Below are 23,667 nucleotides of genomic sequence, written 5' to 3'. Positions count from 1 at the left end.
AGTAGCGTTTTGCGCGAATATTATTTTTATCTTAATTTTTTTAGCGCGGGCGGAGGCTGCCAGTTCAGAAAAGTGTTCTGGGCAAAAATACTACAGATCCAAATCCAGATTCGCAGCATTTTGGGGGTATTTTTTCGGACGCCGTTGTCCTGTTCCTCTCTTTTATAATTTCCTTAGGATACGTTTACGTAGCCATCGATAAAACTAAAAATAGAAATCGCCCGATGAAATTGGTCGCCTGGTGTTAAAATTGCAACCGATTATCGCCCGGAAGCTTTTTTATTATATTTTACTTTTTCGCAAAAATGCGATTGCTTGTATGCTTTTTAATTAGTTTTTCAATCCATTAATTACTTACTCAATTGGCGCATAACCGTTTAAACGGTTATGGCCGTCCAACAAGGCACGCCAGTTGCTTCTTCTCTCTGCCAACTGGCGCCAATTGGTCACTCCAGGGGAGTTTAAATCGTTTTCTATCTTGTCCTTCGAGCGGAGTGGAAGCCGCTTCCCTGCTCTGCTCCCATAGGCGGGTTCCGATAGAAATACTTTCTTAGCCGGAGCGTCATCCTTCATTAGCATAATATGGGCTAGCCAGCGCAACCGCTGCGTTTTAATTCGCTGGACTATGTTGATGTCTGCGTATAGCTCGTAAAGCTCATCGTTAGATCCTCTTCTGTAGTCGCCATCGTCAACGCATAGAGGACTATAAATCCTTCGAAGAACTTTTCTCTCCAACACTCCCAGAGTCGAGAGAGGAATTCAACAATTCGGTAATCGGTTGAAATGTACACACGCTCATCAAAATATATGTCTTTATTTTTATCGGATGATTACGATCGGCATCGGGCGATCAAAATCGGTGGCTGTGTAAGCGTACCCTGAATCTATGTTACGACAGACTTGAATTCAGAGATTCTCTAGCGCCTTCAAGAATTTTGCTAACCCTTGAAAACGGTAAGATAGTTCCATTCTTGTTGTTAACTGTTTGAAAAAAGTGGCGAACAGTTGATGTTAACATAGTGTTAACATCTCGCATACTAGGGGTACTTAAAATATTTATGTTTTGGACCGTGGGCATAAACATGCCGGCCCGCTTGCGATAAGCAATCCCCTAGAAGAACAGCAGGCAGCAACCAAGATTCAGAGTTAAAAGTTCGGTAGTCCTCCCCTGTAGGAAAGATTTGAAAAATAAAAAAAATTATATACGTGCATTCAAAATTTCTGTAGCACATATTGTATGATAAATTCATTTGTTTAGCGCATAAAAAATATTGATTGTATAAACTTAAACAGTTCATATATGTAAATTCAAAATTTGAGTATAAAGGCTTAACAATTTTAATATATATAAATATAATAATTAACAGGCCCCTGATAGGACAAACTCAAAATTTGTATCTTGGGCCAGTAGTGGACCAATAGTGCCTGTTGGAATAGTATCCCTGTATATCTTAGGGAACGAGTCTGCTCCTAGTACTAGACGTACTTGGGAAGGATTATAAAAATGCGCGTCTGCAGGCTTTAGATTGAAGTACGCTCTCACGATTGCACTGTCAATCTCGTTAGCCAGTGAGCGCTTACAAAAGTTTCGCAGAACTATATCGTGGGTTGTGTCTGTGCTCGTTTGCCCGTAGTTGCCTCGCATTTTAATCAAGCATCTCTTTTGTTTGTTTGCCTGGAAAAGAAAATAAACTTTAGAAGAACTTCGCCCAGGTCGGACCCATACTGGGCTCCCTGTCATAAAAGGATAGAAGGAAACGAACAGCCCGATAAGTTGGCAAAGGAGGGCGCAACACTCGCTGAGTCGATGATAGACGTCCCAATCCGTTTGAGAGAAATCAAACGGAGACAGGAGTTGCATATGATCCATCAAGGAGGAAAGTCGTGGACAAAAGCGCAGCGCTGAGAAATTTCTAAGATCATGTGGAAAGTCTACGATATTAGACTCACAAATTGGCTCATATCTTTGAAAAGAGAAGACTTAAGACTCACGATGGGCATACTGACTGAACACTGCCTTCCGGCGTCACATACTTACAAGTTAGTCCTCGTCAGTAACAGCAAGTGTAGGAAGTGCGAACTGCAGGTAGAAAGGTCAGGCCTTCATCTGTTAGGGGCAGAGAGTTGCCAGATCTCGATGCAGCAATTAAGCTGGGTCCTAGAAAAGTTCTAGTATTCGCCAAGAGGACGGAGTTATTCTATAACATATGTTCGGCACTTGATTGGGGTTCTTCCGTTTCCGTGGTAACACTATGGACACATTCAGCCTAAGTGAATACCATTAGCACCCAGATAAATTGCAGTTTAAATCAAAACCCTAACCATAGAACAGTACTCGTTGCGCTAGACCTATCAAAAACTTTTGATACGGTCAACCATGGCACGTTACGGCAAGGCCTGGAAGGGTATACCCTACCCCAAGGTCTTAAAAGATGGATCCATATTATATGAGTGGCCGGCAGGCATCGATGCGATTTATAAGTGCAAAAAAAACCAAGAAGAATTAAATAAGGCATGCCAAAGGGTGGTGTCCTATTCCCACTTTTGTTTAACTTCAACATATCAAATCTACCTTCGCCACCAGAAGGAGCTACTATCGTTTCATACGCCCATGACTGCACAATAATAGCCACAGGCCCAGGCCCACAGATCGATGAGCTTTGCAACAAAATAAACGGCTACCTCCCTGATCTCTCCAGTTTCTTCACTTCGCGAAACCTGACATTATCACCGACTAAATCATCGGCGACCTTATTTACAACATGGACGTCCCAAATGTAGACCATTGTGAACCTCCGCGTCAATGGCACTACGATACTGGAAGAAGCTACAGGCCTACCAAAATACTGACCTCAGAACCGCCACGGGTTGTCTTCTTATGTCCCCAGAACACCATCTACATAATGAGGCGAGAATACTCCACATTAGAGAGAGAATGAAATGCTAACCAAACAGTTCCTGTTGAATCCCCACAAACCTGGGCATTCCAACAGACATCTGATAGATGAGCCAACACCGCCCAGGGGCTTAAGGAGGCATCTCCGTAAGCATTATGAGGAAATACGGAACCTGCGAACACAGCCGTTTGAAGCCAAAAAACACAAGCATGTCCTCAGTGAACTCCACAAACAGGCGTCGGACCTCTATGCCAGGAATTACCCGGTGAATCCTGTACTTAAAGAACAATACCCAAAACTTGCACAAGAGGAACGCACACTCCCAAGGGAAACGCGAGTCACTCTAGCCCAACTTGGATCTGGATACTGTAACAGGTTAAACTCTTGCCTATCCAGAATCAGCCTGACATACAAAACATTTATTCTGCTTGTAACGTGTCCCCACATGACACCAACCATCTCTTCAACTGTACCAAAACCTCTAACGCCCCTCTCACTATGGTCCACTCCTGTTGAAACAGCAAGTTTGCTTGGACTTCTGTTAGAGGATATTGATGAAAATTTGTGATTGGTCACACCTATTGGATGGGGGGAGCACTGCTATAACAACAACAACATCTGAGGTATTTATTGACCGGCCAGAACAACTTAACCTAAACTCTACCTAATTGAGTCAGGTGCATAAAAATAGGAAAACACTTTTCAGTCAAAATTTCAGGAATTTGACGTGAAATACATAGCTATACAAAAAACTTTTTTTAATTAGTTTAACCATGGCGGAACCATAAAAGGTGGCAGCACGGCGACATACCTAACAACATAAATACAAGTTTCATGTACTTTGTTTTTGTAAATAGATGGACTAATGTCAAAATCGTACTGCCTCGGAAGTTGATGCATCAAATCATATTAAAATAGTAGAAATCAGCTGTCCTTGTATAGTTCCGCCATGAGTTAAAAAACGGATTTGATCCAGCGAAATTAAATGAAAACGTAATTGTTTGTTTATATAACTATGTATATTTACACAGTTGAATTGTGTTATCAAATTGATACATACCTACATATATGAGCAATGAAAGTGTTTTTGAGGAATAAATACTGAAAAGAACAAAGGGTACACTTAATTAGTTTGATTTGTTTCCAAACTGCTAATGTGGTCTATTGTATACCGCCAGAAAGCCATACTTGGGAGCAGTGCACTGCTCGAACTTACGTGGCCCAATAAATCGCAAAACATTCGCAGTCGCGGAGCACTTATCGCTCAGTGATAAACAGAAGGAAAGATTTACTGGATTTCTTAAAAAGGTAGGGTCCAATACTACCCAGAAATATTTTTTTTTCGAAATGGTCTTTAAATAGTTATAAAAACAATGAAGAGACCCGGCGATAGCTAAAAAATGTTCGGTAGCAGTCCTTTCGATATATTTCTCTTGATTCCCAAACAGACGATTTGTTTTTTAGAAAAAGAAAGATGTGTTTTATTAGAAAAGCTACACACTTGATACTTAAAACATAGTTCAGATCTGCGAGACATTACAATGCAAGAGAAAAAAAGTCCGCTAGTTGGCGTACGGATCGAGATATACAGAAAATTGATTTTAAAATGGAAATTGTGTGATCGACTTTTAACTAACTTCTCGGTGATCCAGAGACTTGAAGCTTGGCACATAGTTTGCGAGCCGATGGCACTACACTTCGTGGAAAACAAAATGCCGCCAGGTGGCAGACGAATCGATATAAACGAAAATCCCCGAAAATCCCTGAAAAAACGCAGGGAATCTTACTTACTTACTTAATTGGCGCTTAACCGTCTAAACGGTTATGGCCGATGACAGCAGGTACTTCGTTTTGTCCTCATTCACCATCAAACCCATCTTTACCGCTTCTTTTTCCAGTTTGGAGTAAGCAGAACTAACTGCGCGGGTGTTTAGGCCGATATAATCAATATCATCAGCATATGCCAGTAATTGCACGCTTTTATAGTATATTGTTCCAGTGCGGTTAAGTTCTGCAGCTAGTATAATTTTCTCCAGCATCAAATTAAAGAAATCGCACGATAGGGGGTCACTCTGTCTGAAACCTCGTTTAGTTTCGAACGGCTCGGAGAGGTCCTTCCCAATTCTGACTGAGCTGATGGTGTTGCTCAACTTCATTTTGCACAGCCGTATAAGTTTTGCGGGGAAACCAAATTCAGACATAGCGGAATATAGGCAGCTCCTTTCGTGCTGTCGAAGGCGGTTTTAAAGTCCACGAAGAGGTGATGTGTGTCGATTCTCTTTCACGGGGTTTTTCCAAGATTTGGCGCATTGTGAAAATCTGGTCGATGGTAGATTTACCAGGTCTGAAGCCGCACTGATAAGGTCCAATCAGCCGGTTCACGGTGGGCTTCAATCTTCCGCACAATACACTTGAAAGGACCTTATATGCGATAAGTTGGTGCATTTTGCAGTATCCCCTTCTTGTGGTCTGGGCAAAGAACAATTAGATTCCAACCGTCGGGCATGATTTCGTCCGCCCATATTTTGCTAAGAAGCTGCTGCATGCGCCTTACCAACTCCTCGTCGGAACTTGAATAGCTCCGCAGGCAATCCATCAGCGCCCACGGCCTAGTTGTTTTTCAATCTGGTTACTGCTATTCTAACTTCGTCATAATCGGGCGGGGGGATATATATTCCATCATCATCGATTGCGGGATCGGGTTCTTAATCTGTGCGCGGTGAATTGCTGCCTCCATTTAGGAGAGCAGAGAAGTATTCCCTCCATAATCTAAGCACTCTCTGGACATCAGATACAAGGTCGCCCTTTTCATTCCTACAGGAGTTTTCCCCGGTCTTAAAACCTTCCGTCTGTCGCCGTATTTTTTGGTAGAATTTTCGGGCGTTATTCCTGGTGGCTAGCAGCTCAGGCTCCTCGCACTCACGCCTTTCTGCTTCTGCTTTTTTCTTCCTGAAAAGGCGGCTCGCTTCCCTTTTCAACTCACGATAGCGTTCACACACTCCTCTTGTCGCGCTCGCTTTTAATGTAGCCCTATAGGCAGCGTCCTTTCTTTCGGTTGCAACGCGGCATTCTTCATCGTACTAGTTGTTCTTTCAGGGCCGCCGGTCACCAATTTTTTCCTCGCCGGCAGTACGAAGTGCTTTGGAGGTATGCTCCCACTGCTCCTGTATTCCTTCAGGATGAGTTGTGCTCTCAGAGAGCAGGTGTGAGAGTCGAGTTGCAAAATCATTGGCAGTCTGTATTGATTGAAGCTTTTCGACGTCTAGCTTTCCTTGTGTTTTTTGTTCCTTGGTTTTAGCCGCGTTGAGGCGGGTGCGTATTTTGGCTGCAACGAGATAATGGTCCGAGTCGATGTTAGGTTCTCGGATCGTGCGCACATCTAAAACACTGGAGGCATGCCGTCCGTCTATCACAACGTTATCGATCTGATTGCGAGTATTTCGATCAGGAGACAGCCATGTAGCTTGATGTATCTTTTTATGCATGAACCTCGTGCTGGATATGACCATGTTTCGAGCACCGGCAAAGTCAATCAGCCTCAGTCCGTTAGGAGAAGTTTCATTGTGTAGGCTGAACTTTCCGACTGTAGGGCCAAAAACACTTTCTTTGCCCACCCTGGCGTTAAAATCGCCAAGCACGACTTTTATATCAAGACGGGGGCAGCGCTCGTATGTGCGTTCTAATTGTTCATAAAAAGTGTCTTTCACCTCATCGTCTTTCTCCTCTGTCGGCGCATGGGCGCAGATGAATGATATATTAAAAATTTGCTTTTATTCGGATAGCGGCGAGATGCTCGTCCACAGGCGTGAACACCAGCACTTGCCGACAAAGTATCTCTCCCACCACGAATCCGACGCCGAAACAGCGCTTATCGTATGGCCACTCCAATATATGTTACAATTTTTGATCTTCTTTCTTCCTTGCTTCATCCAACGCATTTCTTGGTTGGCGGTGATGTCAGATTTTGCTTTTACGAGGACATCAACCAGCCGGGCATCTGCACCAATCCCATTCAGGGAGCGAACGTTCCAGGTGCATGCCCTCAATTAATTGTCCTTCAAACGTTTGCCGTGGTCGTCATCAATAGCACAACCCGCTCAGCGGGGGTGAAAATATTACTTGGCACGTTTATATTGCGAGCCGCTTGCTCCAAGACAGACGCCCGCTTGCAGCCGCACCTAGAGGTGTACAGACGCTGCCGATGAGATCTCCCCCGGCTAGCCCTTAAACCGATTATGTCAGAGTGGCCTAGCCAGGTTGTCGCCTTCTCACATTAGCTCACCGCTAAACGGATGTTTAGCGGCTACCCAGAGGATACTTGGCCGCAAGCTACCGGCAGTAGTGAGCTGCTTGAACCGCATGCAAAATAAGCGCTCTGGCCATTCCCAGGTGAATGGCGGTCAGAAGCTGTCCCCACTTTCGTGGACTTCTACACACGGCCCCACCCTCCATGGAAGGGAATCTTGCGATCGACTTTTAAGTAACTTCCCGTTGAGCTAGACACCTGAAACGTGGCTAGGTGGCGCATGGATCGAGATATTAATAAAATTAATTTTGATTTGGGAATATTTCAATCCATTTTTAACTAACTTCCCGGTGACCTAGAGATTTGAAACCTGGCACACGGTTCGAGGCTTGGTGACAATACAATTTACAGAAAACAAAATTCCGCTAGGTGGGTGAGATAACTACTATTACTTGAAAGACGAGGGGAATCTTGCGATCGATTTTTTAGTAACTTTACGGTGAGCTGGAGATATGAAACTTGAGCCGTAAGTCAGACCCCGGTGACAATGCAATATTTTATTTAAAAAAAATTCCGCTAGGTGGCGCATGGATCGATATATTATGAAAATTAATTTTAATTTGGGAATCTTTCAATCCATTTTTAACTAACTTCCCGGTTACCTAGAGACTTGTAACTTAGCACATTTTTCGAGACTCGGCGACAACACAATTTATAGAAAACAAAGTTCCGCCAGGTGGCGTGCTAATTGAAATAACTATAAATCCCTTAAAAACGGGGGAATCCTTCGAACGATTTTCGAGTAACTTCCCGATGAGCTAGAGACATGTGTTGCGGTTGCGGTCTTGTACTGCTCACCTACCACTATGGAGTTACCTGCTAGCAGTAAGGCTACCTGGGTTATGGCTAAGGGCGAAAGGAGATGCCATGGCCTGACGATCCGCTGGGTACGCTTGCTTTATCGACTGAGCTCGCCGGATTGGGGTGGGTCTGTATAGATCGATGCCGATGACAGTTAAACCACAGGTTGATAACAAAAAGAAAAATTTCGTACCCTTCTGCTATATCGATGGAAAATACCTACCCTCAACGCGAGTGTCCACTCTCATGATGCGCCTTCATCGTCGATGCAGTTTATCTCCATAAAATCGAGATTGGCCCTTCTGCTTTCACTATCCCTCCCTGCCATTGTCGACCGTGGCCAGTGTTGGTCGACCCTAATATCAAACCTGTATCCTTACGTCCGTCTGTCTAGCCGAAGTGATCACCCACTTCACCCCCAATTATCACACACCACTTCGGTTTATGCTTAGCAATTCATTTCGTTTAATACCATATCGCTTATTATTTAGTACACTGTTTTACTCCTCTCTCCTAACGACCTGCTGCTGTTAGGAACTATCCTTATTTTAGGTTGCTTTCTTTAGGCTTATCATAAATTCCTTCAAAAAAAACAAGTAAAGAAGGTTAAGTTCGGGTGTAACCGAACATTACATACTCAGTTGAGAGCTATGGTGACAACATAAGGGAAAATAACCATGTAGGAAAATGAACCGAGGGAAACCCTGGAATGTGTTTGTATGACATGTCTATCAAATGAAAGGCACTAAAGATTATTTTATGAGGGAGTGGGCGATAGTTCTGTAGGTGGACGCCATTTAGGAATATCGCCATAAAGATGGATCAGGGTTGACTCTAGAATTTGTTTGCACGATATGGGTAAAAAATTAAAGGTGTTAATGAGGGTTTTAAAAGGGAGTGGTGGTAGTTGTATAGGTGGTCGCCTTTTCAGAGATATCGCGATAAAGGTGGACCAGGGGTGAATCTAGAATGCGTTTGTACAATATGGGTATCAAAATAAAGGTGTTAATGAGTATTTTAAAAGGGCGTGGGGCTTAGTTCTATAGGTGGACGCCTTTTCGAGATATCGCCATAAAGGTGGACCAGGGGTGACTCTAGAATTTGTTTGCACGATATGGGTAAAAAATTAAAGGTGTTAATGAGGGTTTTAAAAGGGAGTGGTGGTAGTTGTATAGGTGGTCGCCTTTTCAGAGATATCGCGATAAAGGTGGACCAGGGGTGAATCTAGAATGCGTTTGTACAATATGGGTATCAAAATAAAGGTGTTAATGAGTATTTTAAAAGGGAGTGGGCCTTAGTTCTATAGGTGGACGCCTTTTCGAGGTATCGCTACTTAGACTTTGTTTGTACGATATGGGTATCAAATGAAAGGTGTTAATGAGTATTTTAAAAGGGCGTGGGGCTTAGTTCTATAGGTGGACGCCTTTTCGAGATATCGCCATAAAGGTGGACCAGGGGTGACTCTAGAATGCGTTTGTACGATATGGGTATCAAATGAAAGGTGTTAATGAGTATTTTAAAAGGGAGTAACCCTTAGTTCCATAGGTGGACGCCGTTTCGAGATATCGCCATAAAGGTAGACCAGGGGTGACCCTAGAATTTGTTTGTACGATATGGGTATCAAATTAAAGGTATTAATGAGGGTTTTAAAAGGGAGAGGTGGTAGTTGTATAGGTGGTAGCCTTTTCGATATATCGCCATAAAGGTGGACCAGGGGTGACTCTAGAATGCGTTTGTACGATATGGGTATCAAATGAAAGGTGTTAATGAGTATTTTAAAAGGGAGTTATCCTTAGTTCCATAGGTGGACGCAGTTTCGAGATATCGCCATAAAGGTGGACCAGGGGTGACCCTAGAATTTGTTTGTACAATATGGGTATCAAAAGAAAGGTGTTAATGAGTATTTTAAAAGGGAGTAACCCTTAGTTCCATAGGTGGTCGCCGTTTCGAGATATCGCCATAAAGGTAGACCAGGGGTGACCCTAGAATTTGTTTGTACGATATGGGTATCAAATTAAAGGTATTAATGAGGGTTTTAAAAGGGAGAGGTGGTAGTTGTATAGGTGGTAGCCTTTTCGATATATCGCCATAAAGGTGGACCAGGGGTGACTCTAGAATGCGTTTGTACGATATGGGTATCAAATGAAAGGTGTTAATGAGTATTTTAAAAGGGAGTTATCCTTAGTTCCATAGGTGGACGCAGTTTCGAGATATCGCCATAAAGGTGGACCAGGGGTGACCCTAGAATTTGTTTGTACAATATGGGTATCAAAAGAAAGGTGTTAATGAGTATTTTAAAAGGGAGTAATCCTTAGTTCCATAGGTGGACGCCGTTTCGAGATATCGCCACAAAGGTGGACCAGGGGTGACCCTAGAATTTGTTTGTACAATATGGGCATCAAACGAATGGTGTTAATAAGTATTTTAAAAGGGAGTGGGCCTTAGTTCTATAGGTGGACGCCGTTTCGAAATATCGCCATAAAGGTGGACCAGGGGTGACTCTAGAATGTGTTTGTACGATATGGGTATCAAATTAAAGGTATTAATGAGGGTTTTAAAAGGGAGTGGTGGTTGTTGTATAGGTGGTCGCCTTTTCGAGATATCGCCATAAAGGTGGAACAGGGGTGACTCTAGAATGCGTTTGTACGATATGGGTATCAAATGAAAGGTGTTAATGAGTATTTTAAAAGGGAGTAATCCTTAGTTCCATAGGTGGACGCCGTTTCGAGATACCGCCATAAAGGTGGACCAGGGGTGACCCTAGAATTTGTTTGTACAATATGGTTGTCAAAAGAAAGGTGTTAATGAGTATTTTAAAAGGGAGTAATTCTTAGTTCCATAGGTGGACGCCGTTTCGAGATATCGCCATAAAGGTGGACCAGGGGTGACCATAGAATTTGTTTGTACAATATGGGTATCAAAAGAAAGGTGTTAATGAGTATTTTAAAAGGGAGTGGGCCTTAGTTCTATAGGTGGACGCCGTTTCGAAATATCGCCATAAAGGGTGACTCTAGAATGTGTTTGTACGATATGGGTATCAAATTAAAGGTATTAATGAGAGTTTTAAAAGGGAGTGGTGGTAGTTGTATATGTGAAGGCGTTTTCCAGATCGCGGCCAAAATGTGGACCAGGGTGACACAGAACATCATCTGTTGGATACCGCTAATTTATTTATATATGTAATACCTGCCAAGGTTTTAAGGGTTTTTTATTTCGCCCTGCGGAACTTTTTCATTTTCTTCTACTTAATATGGTAGGTGTCACAACCATTTTATAAAGTTTTTTCTAAAGTTATATTTCGTGTCAATAAACCAATCCAATTACCTCACCATGTTTCATCCCTTTTTTCGTATTTGGTATAGAATTATGGCATTTTTTTCATTTTTCGTAATTTTCAATATCGAAAAAGTGGGCGTGGTCATTGTCGGATTTCGTTAATTTTTCATACCAAAATAAAGTGAGTTCAAGTAAGTACGTGAACTAAGTTCATTAAAGATATGTCGATTTTTGCTCAAGTTATCGTGTTAACGGCCATGCGGAAGGACAGACGGACGACTGTGTATAAAAACTGGGCGTGGCATTAACCGATTTCGCCCATTTTCACAGAAAACAGTTAGCATCATAAAATCTATGCCCCTACCAAATTTCAAAAGGATTGGTTAATTTTTGTTCGACTTATGGCGTTAAAAGTATCCTAGACAAATTAAATGAAAAAGGGCGGAGCCACGTCCATTTTGAAATTTTCTTTTATTTTTGTATTTTGTTGCACCATGTCATTACTGGAGTTGAATGTTGACATAATTTACTTATATACTGTAAAGATATTAAATTTTTTGTTAAAATTTTACTTTAAAAAAATTTGTTTTTAAAGTGGGCGTGGTCCTTCTCCGATTTTGCTAATGTTTATTAGGCGTACATATAGTAATAGGAGTAACGTCCCTGCCAAATTTCATCATGATATCTTCAACGACTGACAAATTACAGCTTGCAAAACTTTTAAATTACCTTCTTCTAAAAGTGGGCGGTGCCACGCCCATTGTCCAAAATTTTACTAATTTTCCATTCTACGTCATAAATTCAACTCACCTACCAAGTTTCGCCGCTTTCCTGTCTTTGGTAATGAATTATCGCACTTTTTCGGTTTTACGAAATTTTCGATATCGAAAAAGTGGGCGTGGTTATAGTCCGATATTGTTCATTTTAAATAGAGATCTGGGATGAGCGCTCAGGAACCTGCGTACCAAATTTCATCAAGTTACCTCAAAATTTACTCAAGTTATCGTGTTAACGGCCATGCGGAAGGACAGACGGACGACTGTGTATAAAAACTGGGCGTGGCATTAACCGATTTCGCCCGTTTTCACAGAAAACAGTTAACATCATAAAATCTATGCCCCTACCAAATTTCAAAAGGATTGGTTAATTTTTGTTCGACTTATGGCGTTAAAAGTATCTTAGACAAATTAAATGAAAAAGGGCGGAGCCACGCCCATTTTGAAATTTTCTTTTATTTTTGTATTTTGTTGCACCATGTCATTACTGGAGTTGAATGTTGACATAATTTACTTATATACTGTAAAGATATTAAATTTTTTGTTAAAATTTTACTTAAAAAAAAAATTTTTTTTAAAAGTGGGCGTGGTCCTTCTCCGATTTTGCTAATTTTTATTAGGCGTGCATATAGTAATAGGAGTAACGTCCCTGCCAAATTTCATCATAATATCTTAAACGACTGACAAATTACAGCTTGCAAAAATTATAAATTACCTTCTTTTAAAAGTGGGCGGTGCCACGCCCATTGTCCAAAATTTTACTAATTTTCTATTTTGCGTCGTAAATTCAACTCATCTACCAAGTTTCGTCGCTTTATCTGTCTTTGGTAATGAATTATCGCAATTTTTCGGTTTTACGAAATTTTCGATATCGAAAAAGTGGGCGTGGTTATAGTCCGATATCGTTCATTTTAAATAGCGATCTGAGATGAGTGCTCAGGAACCTACGTACCAAATTTCATCAAGTTACCTCAAAATTTACTCAAGTTATCGTGTTAACGGACGGACGGACGGACGGACGGACGGACGGACGGACGGACGGACGGACATGGCTCAATCAAATTTTTTTTCGATCCTGATTATTTTGACATATGGAAGTCTATATCTATCTCGATTCCTTTATATATGTACAACCAACCGTTATCCAATCAAACTTAATAGGGGGACTCATGATAGCATATAAACTTATAAGGTGTAAGATTATATCCATTTACACACGCGGTTATATGAACGCACCTAGTAATACTCTTGATAAAATTGATTGTTTTTCAGCTGTATTATTTCCAAAAAAATTTTTTTGATTGTTATACAAATTAAAAAATACCAAGATTAAGTGAAAAATCAAAACTAAAACGCCTTTACTTGCTGATGTTGTAGATTTTTGATGAAAATGCCGTCTGTAATGTCTGCAAGGTTGCATTCCTTTGAGTTTACCGCGTTTACACAATGAAATGTGCGCGTAAATTTATACAAATTGTGTAAATGATTTTTCATACAAAATTTGACAGGTCGTGCGTAAACTAGATAAATTTATACGTTTACACACTTTATAAGGCATTTATACGGTTACATGAGTCCCCCTAATATACTCTGTGAGCTCTGCTCAACTGAGTATAAAAAACAAAATTTCGATTCAAATCTCCTGGTCTACATTTGTGTTGGTTTGCCACAAATCAGGCTCATCGCCAATTGTCGTATTCGTGTGTTACTAAATCCACCCCAAATAAACATGTTTGTATATACATATATATGTGAATGTGTGAGTATGCTTATCGATGTATGTATACTATTTACCTATTGAACATAATCTTAAGTATATAGTCACATACCGACACATCCTCTACCAATAATTATCATTAGTCACATACTGACACACCCTCTACTAATAACTGTCATGCTCTTCTTACTTATACCATTTCCTCTTACACCTTTCCTTCGCTTTCCATATCCGCTCACTTATTAGCTATATTTCCGTAAACAACTTTCAATAAATAAATCTCTTTCTCTTTATTCGCAATTAACAACAACATTACATATTACAGTTACTATTATTAGTTTTAAGCTCATTTTTGTGAACTTAGTTATAAGCATTGCAGAAATTTGGAGATGATTAATAAAGTTTCATTCGAAAAGAACGGACTTCTTATTGGCGCAGTCGCACGCGAACTAAATACGCAAAATCCCACTACGTAAAAAAGTTAAAATTTTTACTAAAAGCAGTTAACACGTCTCAAAATACGGAGTGTTTTTGAAATAAAGAAAAAGAAGCAGAAACTTGTTTCATAAAAAGTTAAAATTGCGAAAAAAAAAAACCAAAAAAAAAAAAATCGTTTATTAATACGTACATACGTACCTAAAATCAAACGAATAAAAACTGTAATAAGAAAGTTTGGAAAAGTTCCAAAGACATGTGAATTCGTTAATATAAATATTTAAGATATTGGCTTATACCTAGACATTTTTTGAAAAGTGTATTTTTTTAAAAAATTAGACTGCCTATATATGTACATATGCATAAAACTGTACATGTGAAGAGAAAAAAACTGTAAACAGAAAAATTGAAGCAGAAACGATTGAGAAGATAATAAATCAGTTAAGGGTCATTTCAAAGACATTTGAAACCAAAACGCATACGAATGAGAAAAAAATTACCAAGAGAAACAGCTTCCGTTTCTACACAATCAAATTTACATATAAGCACAGTAAAAACTGATAGACACAACAACAACTTCCGTTCCAACAGAAGCAATTCAGCAAGAAAGTGTAGTGAGTACTTAGAGCAGCAACTTCCGTTAAGCATAAGCGATCCAGTGAGAGAGTGAAGCGGGCTTTAAGAGCAACATCAAGAACTTCCGTTCCAACGCAAGTAAACAAACGTTAAAGTAAAGTGAGTATTGAGAGCAGCAGCGACAACTTTGTTTCCGACTCAATGCACCAAAAAGCTCAGTCACTAGTACGAGCGACAACATACGTATATACAACAACAGAATCTACATAAATCAATGTATATATACATATAAAAAAAAAAAAACAAAAAAAAACACTTTTAAGTATTAACATTCAGTTTAGCGAAACAAGACAAAATTAAAAATGGATAATTTTGATGTTAGTGCTAAATTTAAGCTTATTTCAACTAATCTTAATAGTGTTCCACCGTATGATGGGAATGAAAACGCCTTGCTAGGGTTTGTAGAGCGAATAGATTTGATGATACCAACTTTAGAATCTTTTCCGGATGATTTACAAGTTTTACTTATAGGAAATATAAAAGATAAAATCGTTGGTAACGCTAGACGGTCATTGTTAATTAATGGCAATCCTCATACTTGGGAGCTAGTCAGGAAAGTTCTAGTAGATAATCACGGAGAGAAAAACTCTGCTGATGAAATTATTGATAAAATTAGGTCTTGCCGATGCGAATCAACAATAGAACATTTTTATAATCAACTTAATACATTATTATGTCGTTTAAATAATGCCTTGCAACTCAGTAATACTAAGATTGCTGGTATTAATTATGAAAGTAATGGGCGAATTGCTTTGAACTCTTTCAAGCACGGCTTACCTGAGCCAGTCAAAAGTATTATAGTTAGTCGAAATCCCAAAGATTTGAAAAGTGCTTACGATATTATAAAATCGAATGGGTACTTAAAATATAATGATCGGCATAGCTTTTTTAATAATAATAATAGTAGATACAAACAACAAAATAGAACAATCAGATTTTCGAGCGAGTTGTACAATACAAATAACAGTAACGTACAAAATAATATGAGTAACAAAAACGACTTACAATTCAACAACAATGTTAGCAGAGGTCATTATTACAATAATCATAATGATGCCCGTTTTCAACAACAATTAGGACAGCATAGTAGGAATGGCTTGCATCCAAATGCTTCAGTACAGTCGAGGTTATATTCTAATAGCAGTGGTCAAACAAATCTATCACAAAATCCATATCGTGAAAGTTCTTTTATTCCGAATACTATTAAAACGCAATTTAATGGAGATCCTGGGCAGGCAACAGTCGAACCAATGGAATTGGGTGTTAATGAAAATAATCAGGATTTTCAACTAGCCCCACAAGAAAATTACCTTATATAGTTGTACAAACACGTATAAAACCACTTAGATTTATAATAGATACGGGAGCAGAATTTAGCGTAATTAATCCCAAAATATGCAACCCCAAATATGAAATAAAACCCACAGTATTTTCATTGCGTGTTTTAGGAAGAAAAATATTCACAACAAATGAATTTAGAATACCGCTTTTTAAAGAGTTTAATAAAAATCCCTACTTTGTACATTTTGTAGAATACCCTTTTCACTTTTATTTTGACGGTATTATAGGGAATAACATTTTACTTAATCTAAATGTGATAATCGATTATAAAGGTAGGAAAATAATAACAGAAAATGCAACAATACCTATATATTTTAATGAAGATGAAGAAATTTCACTAGAAGATTACACAAAAAATGAAGACTTGCAGATATTTAGTTACGAGGAGGAACTAGAAATAAATCCAGTTGAAAGGTTTCCCAAACATTTAAATTGTAAGGATAGAGAAATTTTGACGACAGTTTTGAATAACTACCAGGATATTTTCTATAAAGAAGGAGAAAACCTACCTTTTACCACCGAAATTCAGCACAGAATACTCACTAAAACTGATACCCCTATATATACCAGACTCTATAGATATCCCGTAGTACATCGCGCGGAGGTAGACCGGCAGATTAAGGAAATGCTAGCCCAAAAAATTATCGTTCCCAGTAATAGTCCATATAATTCCCCTTTGTGGGTTGTACCCAAAAAGGCAGACGCAAGCGGAAAACCTCAATGGCGCGTAGTTATTGATTACCGGAAATTGAACGATCAGACAATTGATGATAAGTTCCCAATTCCAAATATGCAGGACTTATTTGACAAATTGGGAAAATGTAGCTATTTTAGCACTATCGATTTGGCGAAGGGATTTCACCAGATTGAGGTACACCCTAATGATAGAGCCAAGACAGCATTCTCAACAGCAGACGGTCATTATGAGTTCACGAGAATGCCTTTTGGGCTGTAAACGGCACCAGCAACTTTTCAGCGATTAATCAATTATGTTTTAAGGGACCATATAAACAAAATTTGTATTGTCTACTTAGATGACATACTAATTTTTTCTACAAGCTTTGATGAGCATATTCTTTCTATTAAAAAAATTTTCGATACATTGCGTTCAGCCAATTTAAAAATTCAATTCAGTAAATGCCAATTCGCTGATTTAACCACAAAATTCTTAGGGCATATTATTTCAAAAGAAGGTATAAAACCAGATCCGTCAAAAGTAAAATGCATAGAAAATATGATACCCCCAAGGAATGTTAAAGAAATAAAACAATTCCTTGGAATGACAGGATATTACCGCAAATTTATACGGGACTACGCAAAAGTAGCTTACCCTATGGTTCGCCTGTTGAAGAAAAATGCGATTTTAGACTTCCAAAATATTGACTTTTTGAACGCTTTTAATACTTTAAAGAAACTGATAACCAGCGAACCAGTTTTACAGCCCCCTGATTTCAATAAAAAATTCATACTCACGACAGATGCATCCCAATTCGCTATTGGTTGTGTGCTAAGTCAAAATAGTCACCCTATATGTTACGCTTCGCGAACTTTGTCGGATCACGAAATTCGATATTCTACTATAGAGAAAGAAGCTTTAGCTATGGTTTGGTCCGTGAAACATTTACGTACTTATTTATATGGGCGAAAGTTTGTTATACAAACGGATCACAAACCATTGACGTGGTTGCATAACATCAAGGAGCCAAACATGAAACTTCAGAGATGGAAAATTCTTTTAAATGAATATGATTTTGAAGTAACATATATTCGAGGAAAAGATAATGCAGTTGCGGATACCTTAAGTAGATTTTTTGACCAACTTGATGATAATTTAGAATGTAGAGATATATACAACAACATAGGAGATGGTGAAAATAAAATCGAAAGTCAGGAAGCGGTAGATGATGACTTAATGTCAGTGGATGCAACGGCGCATAGCGCATTAGAAGATAACTTAAAATACATATTTACAACAGAGAGATGCATTAATTGCTATAAAAACCAAATTTATTTGAGCTATGGCCAAGAGGAAAAATTTTACATTAAAATAGTAAACAAGAAGTGTCAAACTCATATTATAGTCACTGAAAATTCCGATTTAAAAAGTATCATGCAGAAGTGTCTAATAAATAAAGGTGTTATGTGTATTTACTGTGAAAGTACTGAGCTTTTTGTAAAATTTCAGTATTTGTATGTAAATTTCTTTGAAAATAACAACCTTAAGCTTTACAAATCAGTTGTAAAACTTAACGAAATTACAGACAAAAATGAAATTTTAACAATTATAGAAAACGAGCACCAACGTAACAATCATAGAGGAATACAGGAAGTTTTCCTTGAATTGAAGAATAAATATTTTTATCCAAAGTTATATAAACTGATAACGTACTTAATAAATAATTGCTCAATTTGTCAAATAGCTAAGTTTGATAGAAAGCCAGCCAAAATTCTTTACCAAGTAACAGAGACGCCCACTCATTTTAACGACATTGTACATATAGACATTTGGTTTCCGTATAGGAATACCATGTACCTCACAACTATCGATAAATTTTCAAAATATGCTACCTTTCATAGAATTAATGACAGAAATTGGATAGCAATTTTAGCCGCTTTGAAGCAACGAATCCAAGTTTTAGGTAAAATGAACAAAATTGTGTTTGACAACGAAAGGTGTATTTTACACAGTGCTGTTCGTTTGTTTTTAAAAGAACAGAACATTCAAACACATACGACAACAGCATACCTAAAAACTGGAAATTCTGACGTAGAGCGACTTCACGGAACTTTGAATGAACATTTACGATTAATGGAAGCCGATATTCAAAACAAAGATCTAGATTTAGACGAAAAGCTTTTTAAAATTTTCATATCTTATAATAATACTATTCACTCGACAACAAGGAAAAGACCCATAGATTTTATAATAAAAAATTTCAGTAAAGAATATATTGATGAACTGAGTAAGCTATATGAAAAAGAAAAAGCCGAAAGAATTCAAAAGTTAAATAAAACTAGAGATCAGGAACCAAAGGAGCTCGTAGATAATATTGTTTGCAGTAGACAAATTGCTAAAAATAAGCCTAAGTATAAAAAACTAACTGAATATAATAAAAATGGTAATTATGTTACTGATAACTCAAATAATCGAAAGCCTAGATATTATAAGACACAACTAAAAAGACGTTACAAATTTCAGGAGTAGTATAAGCACTAGCGTCATTATAAGAGATTATTTCAATTCGTATAATTAAGGTTCAGAGATGTGCTTCTTATTTACGAGGACGCAAATGTCTTAGGGGCGGAGGAGTCACATACCGACACATCCTCTACCAATAATTATCATTAGTCACATACTGACACACCCTCTACTAATAACTGTCATGCTCTTCTTACTTATACCATTTCCTCTTACACCTTTCCTTCGCTTTCCATATCCGCTCACTTATTAGCTATATTTCCGTAAACAACTTCCAATAAATAAATCTCTTTCTCTTTATTCGCAATTAACAACAACATTACATATTACAGTTACTATTATTAGTTTTAAGCTCATTTTTGTGAACTTAGTTATAAGCATTGCAGAAATTTGGAGATGATTAATAAAGTTTCATTCGAAAAGAACGGACTTCTTATTATATGCAAAACCATAAATAAGTGTAAATATTATTAATTAGTTATTCAAAAGTAGTAATCTCAGAAAAAATTGGCTCTTGTGAGGTATTAAACTCGCGCTGAATATACTGATATGTTTATATGTACATTTATATAGATATGAGTATGTTTATTGACGCAAATTAGCTACCGCCTAAATATCATATTTTGTATGATGGGTTGTAATGTCAATGTATGCAGGCATGCCCATTACCAGTAAAACAAACTAAAGAAACAAGATCGTCTTATCAATTCACATGTGGATGGATATACACACGCTTACTAACGCCTACTGACCACTATATGAGCATGGTAGCTTGTTACAGTGAACATATATCAATCGTGTGTATGAACATCCCCGTGTGAGTATGCTTATACATTATTAACGAATTATTCCAAAGAAGTAAACAAAAGAACAAGACCCTTCTGTTGACCCAAATGTACCTAACATTCCATGCATTATCGATATTGCACACAAATTGGCATTACAACAAGATATACCTGCTCGCGTTTGCATACATATCCACATAGAAATGCTTTATACCAGCATTATATTTGGTAGCCCACAACTCTCGAAATTCATCCTCAACTTATTTGCTTAGTTTATTTTAGGTAAGCACACTGCTACATGGATTCAGTTCTCAAATCTTCGTTTACATAATACCTTACTAAACTAACTTCTTCCCGACCAAGGACTGTCATTTCAGTGTGACCCCATTTAATTTGTTTCGTCCCTCCCACAAATTGTCATCCTCCCAGCAGCTCCTTGCAGCAGGACTGCTACATATTCTCTTACTCCGGGAAGGTATCGAACCCAATCCGGGTCCGTCTCCTGACCCCGGCCCTGAGAAATGGTTTTGCTGCATTTGCCAGAAAAGTATCTTTTTAGGACGGTCATACTCTGTTCAGTGTGTTTCGTGCAAGGGACGGTTGCATCGGACAGGTTGTTCTGGGCTTGATCCCAAAACCCGACGTCCACGTAACTTTTATAAATCTTTTGTGGCTCCTTGCTGCTCACGCCCAAGGGCGTCCCGTAGTCTACGCCTAAGCGTATCCCCACTACCTTCCAGCAGCTTCGCTGCTCAGCAAGCCACAACAAGTACCCGCTGCTGCTCGCGCCCCACGGCGCCAACAACTCAAACAGCTGATACCACTCATAACTACTACCTTCGTAGTAGAGCTGGTAGCAATGCTGAGCATCAGCCCCTGCCCCCGTCTTCTTCTCCCCCCCTCTTTCTGGCAGCAATCGTGCAGGTCAGGGAAACAGACTCTTAGTCCCTGCCTCCGTTTGCACCGTCTGCCAGCACAGAATATATAGGTTTGCGACATCCGCTCAATGCAGCTCCTGCCTTGGGTGGTGCCACTTTCCTAGATGTTCTAGTCTCCGCGACGGCAACCCCCCGACGGGTTTCATCGCGCCATGTTGCCAGGTCGCAAACCCAAATCATCCGGGTACCCCAATGCTTGCCCAAGGGCGCCCAGTCCCAAGGCCACAACAGCAATTGCGTCCTGGCCTTCCACAACCTAGGCGTAGTCACCCCTCACTTACCCCTAGAGTGGCGGCGTTACCCCTCATGCACTTCAGAATTCTGCAGTTCAACTGTAATGGACTAACTGGGAAGATTACGGAGATAGTCGATTTCATGAAGCGGCACAACATCCGCATTGCTGCGATTCAAGAGACTAAACTCACAGCAAGATCTGCATTGCAGACCTGCTCTGGTTATAATGTCCACAGGAAAGACCGCGAGAGCGGAAATGGAGGCGGCCTCGCGTTTATTATACACCACTCTGTGCAATATCATATATTTGATCCTGGCATCGACCGCAGTGACAATGTCTTAGAACGTCAAGGCCTATCTGTCCGGTCAGGCGATGCAAATCTAGAAATCATCAACATCTACATCCCTCCTGTCACCTGTTGCCCCAGTGGATACCGCCCTAATATCGAGGCCTTACTCACTGGCAACAATCGCATTATCTTAGGCGATTTCAATGCCCATCACGACCTATGGCATTCAAACTTGCGGGCGGACAGTAGGGGTGAGATGTTGGCGGATCAAATAGACGAAACGACGTTCTGCACAATAAACGGAGACGCCCCCACACGTATGGTAGGAAGCTGTCATAACTCGCCAGATATCTCAATCGTGAGCGCAGAACTCGTAAACTGCGTCAACTGGCAGCCGATGGTAACATTGGCATCCGACCACCTGCCCATACTTATTTCGTTCGACCGTACCGCCGACTTCATCGTCACCGAAAAACGCACTTTCATAAACTTCAAAAAAGGAAAGTGTGAAGAATATAAATCTGCAACAGACAGCAGCTTTGCTGCCCTCCCTATCCCGACTGATGCCCGCCAAGGGGAGCGTGCCTTCCGTAAGGTCATTGAATCCGCCTCGGCACATTTCATTCCCGCAGGGAGAATTCCCGAAATCCGGCCCCACTTCCCGGCGGAGGCCGCGAGCTTAGCGAGAGAACGCGACCTTATAAGACAGCTTGATCCAGGCGACCCCCAAATAAGGGATATAAACCAACGCATCAGATTGCTTGTGGACGAACACAAGCGGGCGAAATGGGAAGAGCACCTAAGAGGTTGTAACCTCTCTACCGGTGTAGGTAAACTTTGGTCCACTGTAAAGTCCCTATCGAATCCGACTAAGCACAAAGACAAAGTTTCCATCGCCTTTGGCGATAAGGTGCTGTCGGATGCGAAAAAATGCGCGAGCGCTTTCTGCCGACAATATATAATGCATCCTACGGTCGACAAAAATATACGGAGAGCCAATAGACACGCACATAAACACAAACTCAGCACGTCACCAATTACCATCACCGCTAGAGAGGTTGAGGACGCCATTGATCGCGCTAAACCATCCAAAGCAGTGGGCCCAGACGGCATAGCCATGCCGATGCTTAAAAACCTAGGGAAAGAGGGTTTCAAATATTTAGCGCATGTCTTCAACCTGTCTCTTTCCACCTTTGTCATACCCGAGAAATGGAAAATGGCCAAGGTGGTCCCGCTACTAAAGCCTGGGAAACCAGCTAACGTAGGTGAGTCATATCGTCCGATATCTCTCCTATCGCTAGTGGCAAAGACGCTTGAAGCCATTTTGCTCCCTTAATTCCAAGCACATTTGCAGCTAGCCCCTCATCAGCATGGCTTCAGAAAACTCCATAGCACTACCTCCGCGCTAAATGTCATTAGCACCCAGATAAATTGCGGTTTGAATCAATATCCCCACCATAGAACAGTACTCGTAGCATTAGACCTATCAAAAGCTTTTGACACGGTCAACCATGGCTCGTTACTGCAAGACCTGGAAGGGTCCACCCTTCCCCCATGTCTTAAAAGGTGGACCGCAAATTATCTGGGTGGTCGGCAGGCATCGGTGCAATTCAGAAACGAAACATCAAAACAAAGGAGAATTAAACAAGGGGTGCCACAGGGTGGTGTCCTATCCCCGCTTTTGTTTACCTTCACCACCGGAAGGAGTCACAATCGTTTCCTACGCCGATGACTACACAATAATGGCCACAGGCCCAGGCCCAAAGATCGATGAGCTATGCAATAAAATAAACGGCTCTCTCCCTGATCTCTCCAGTTTTTTCGCCTCGCGAAACCTGGCATTGTCACCGACTAAATCTTCCGCGACCTTATTTACAACATGGACGCCCCAAATGTCGACCATATTGAACATCCACGTCGATGGCACTACGCTACCGACTGTCCTACACCCCAAAATCTTAGGTGTGACGTTTGATCAGGATCTACATTTTGGTGCGCACGCAACCGCAATTGTTCCAAGAATTCAGAGCCGTAAT

The 23,667-nt window shown here is 40.1% G+C and overlaps 1 protein-coding gene across 15 annotated transcripts in view; it reads left to right on the top strand.

The window, feature by feature from the left end:
• Positions 1–23,667, top strand: part of LOC137243734 (uncharacterized) — an 815,214-nt gene that overhangs the window by 38,201 nt on the left and 753,346 nt on the right. The window contains exon 1 of one of the 15 annotated variants that reach the window (XM_067771771.1): positions 4,075–4,205. The exons of the other annotated variants lie outside the window; for them this stretch is intronic. The gene's annotated coding sequence lies outside the window, so the exon portion shown is untranslated. Of the gene's footprint in view, positions 1–4,074; positions 4,206–23,667 lie in introns of those variants that run through there. 15 annotated transcript variants of the gene reach the window in all.

Source organism: Eurosta solidaginis, chromosome 3 (assembly GCF_040869045.1).
Source record: "Eurosta solidaginis isolate ZX-2024a chromosome 3, ASM4086904v1, whole genome shotgun sequence".
In the NCBI taxonomy this organism is placed as follows: Eukaryota; Metazoa; Arthropoda; class Insecta; order Diptera; family Tephritidae; genus Eurosta; species Eurosta solidaginis.
The sequence above is the reverse complement of the archived record's forward strand: the minus strand, read 5'-3'. Positions and strand labels throughout refer to the sequence as shown.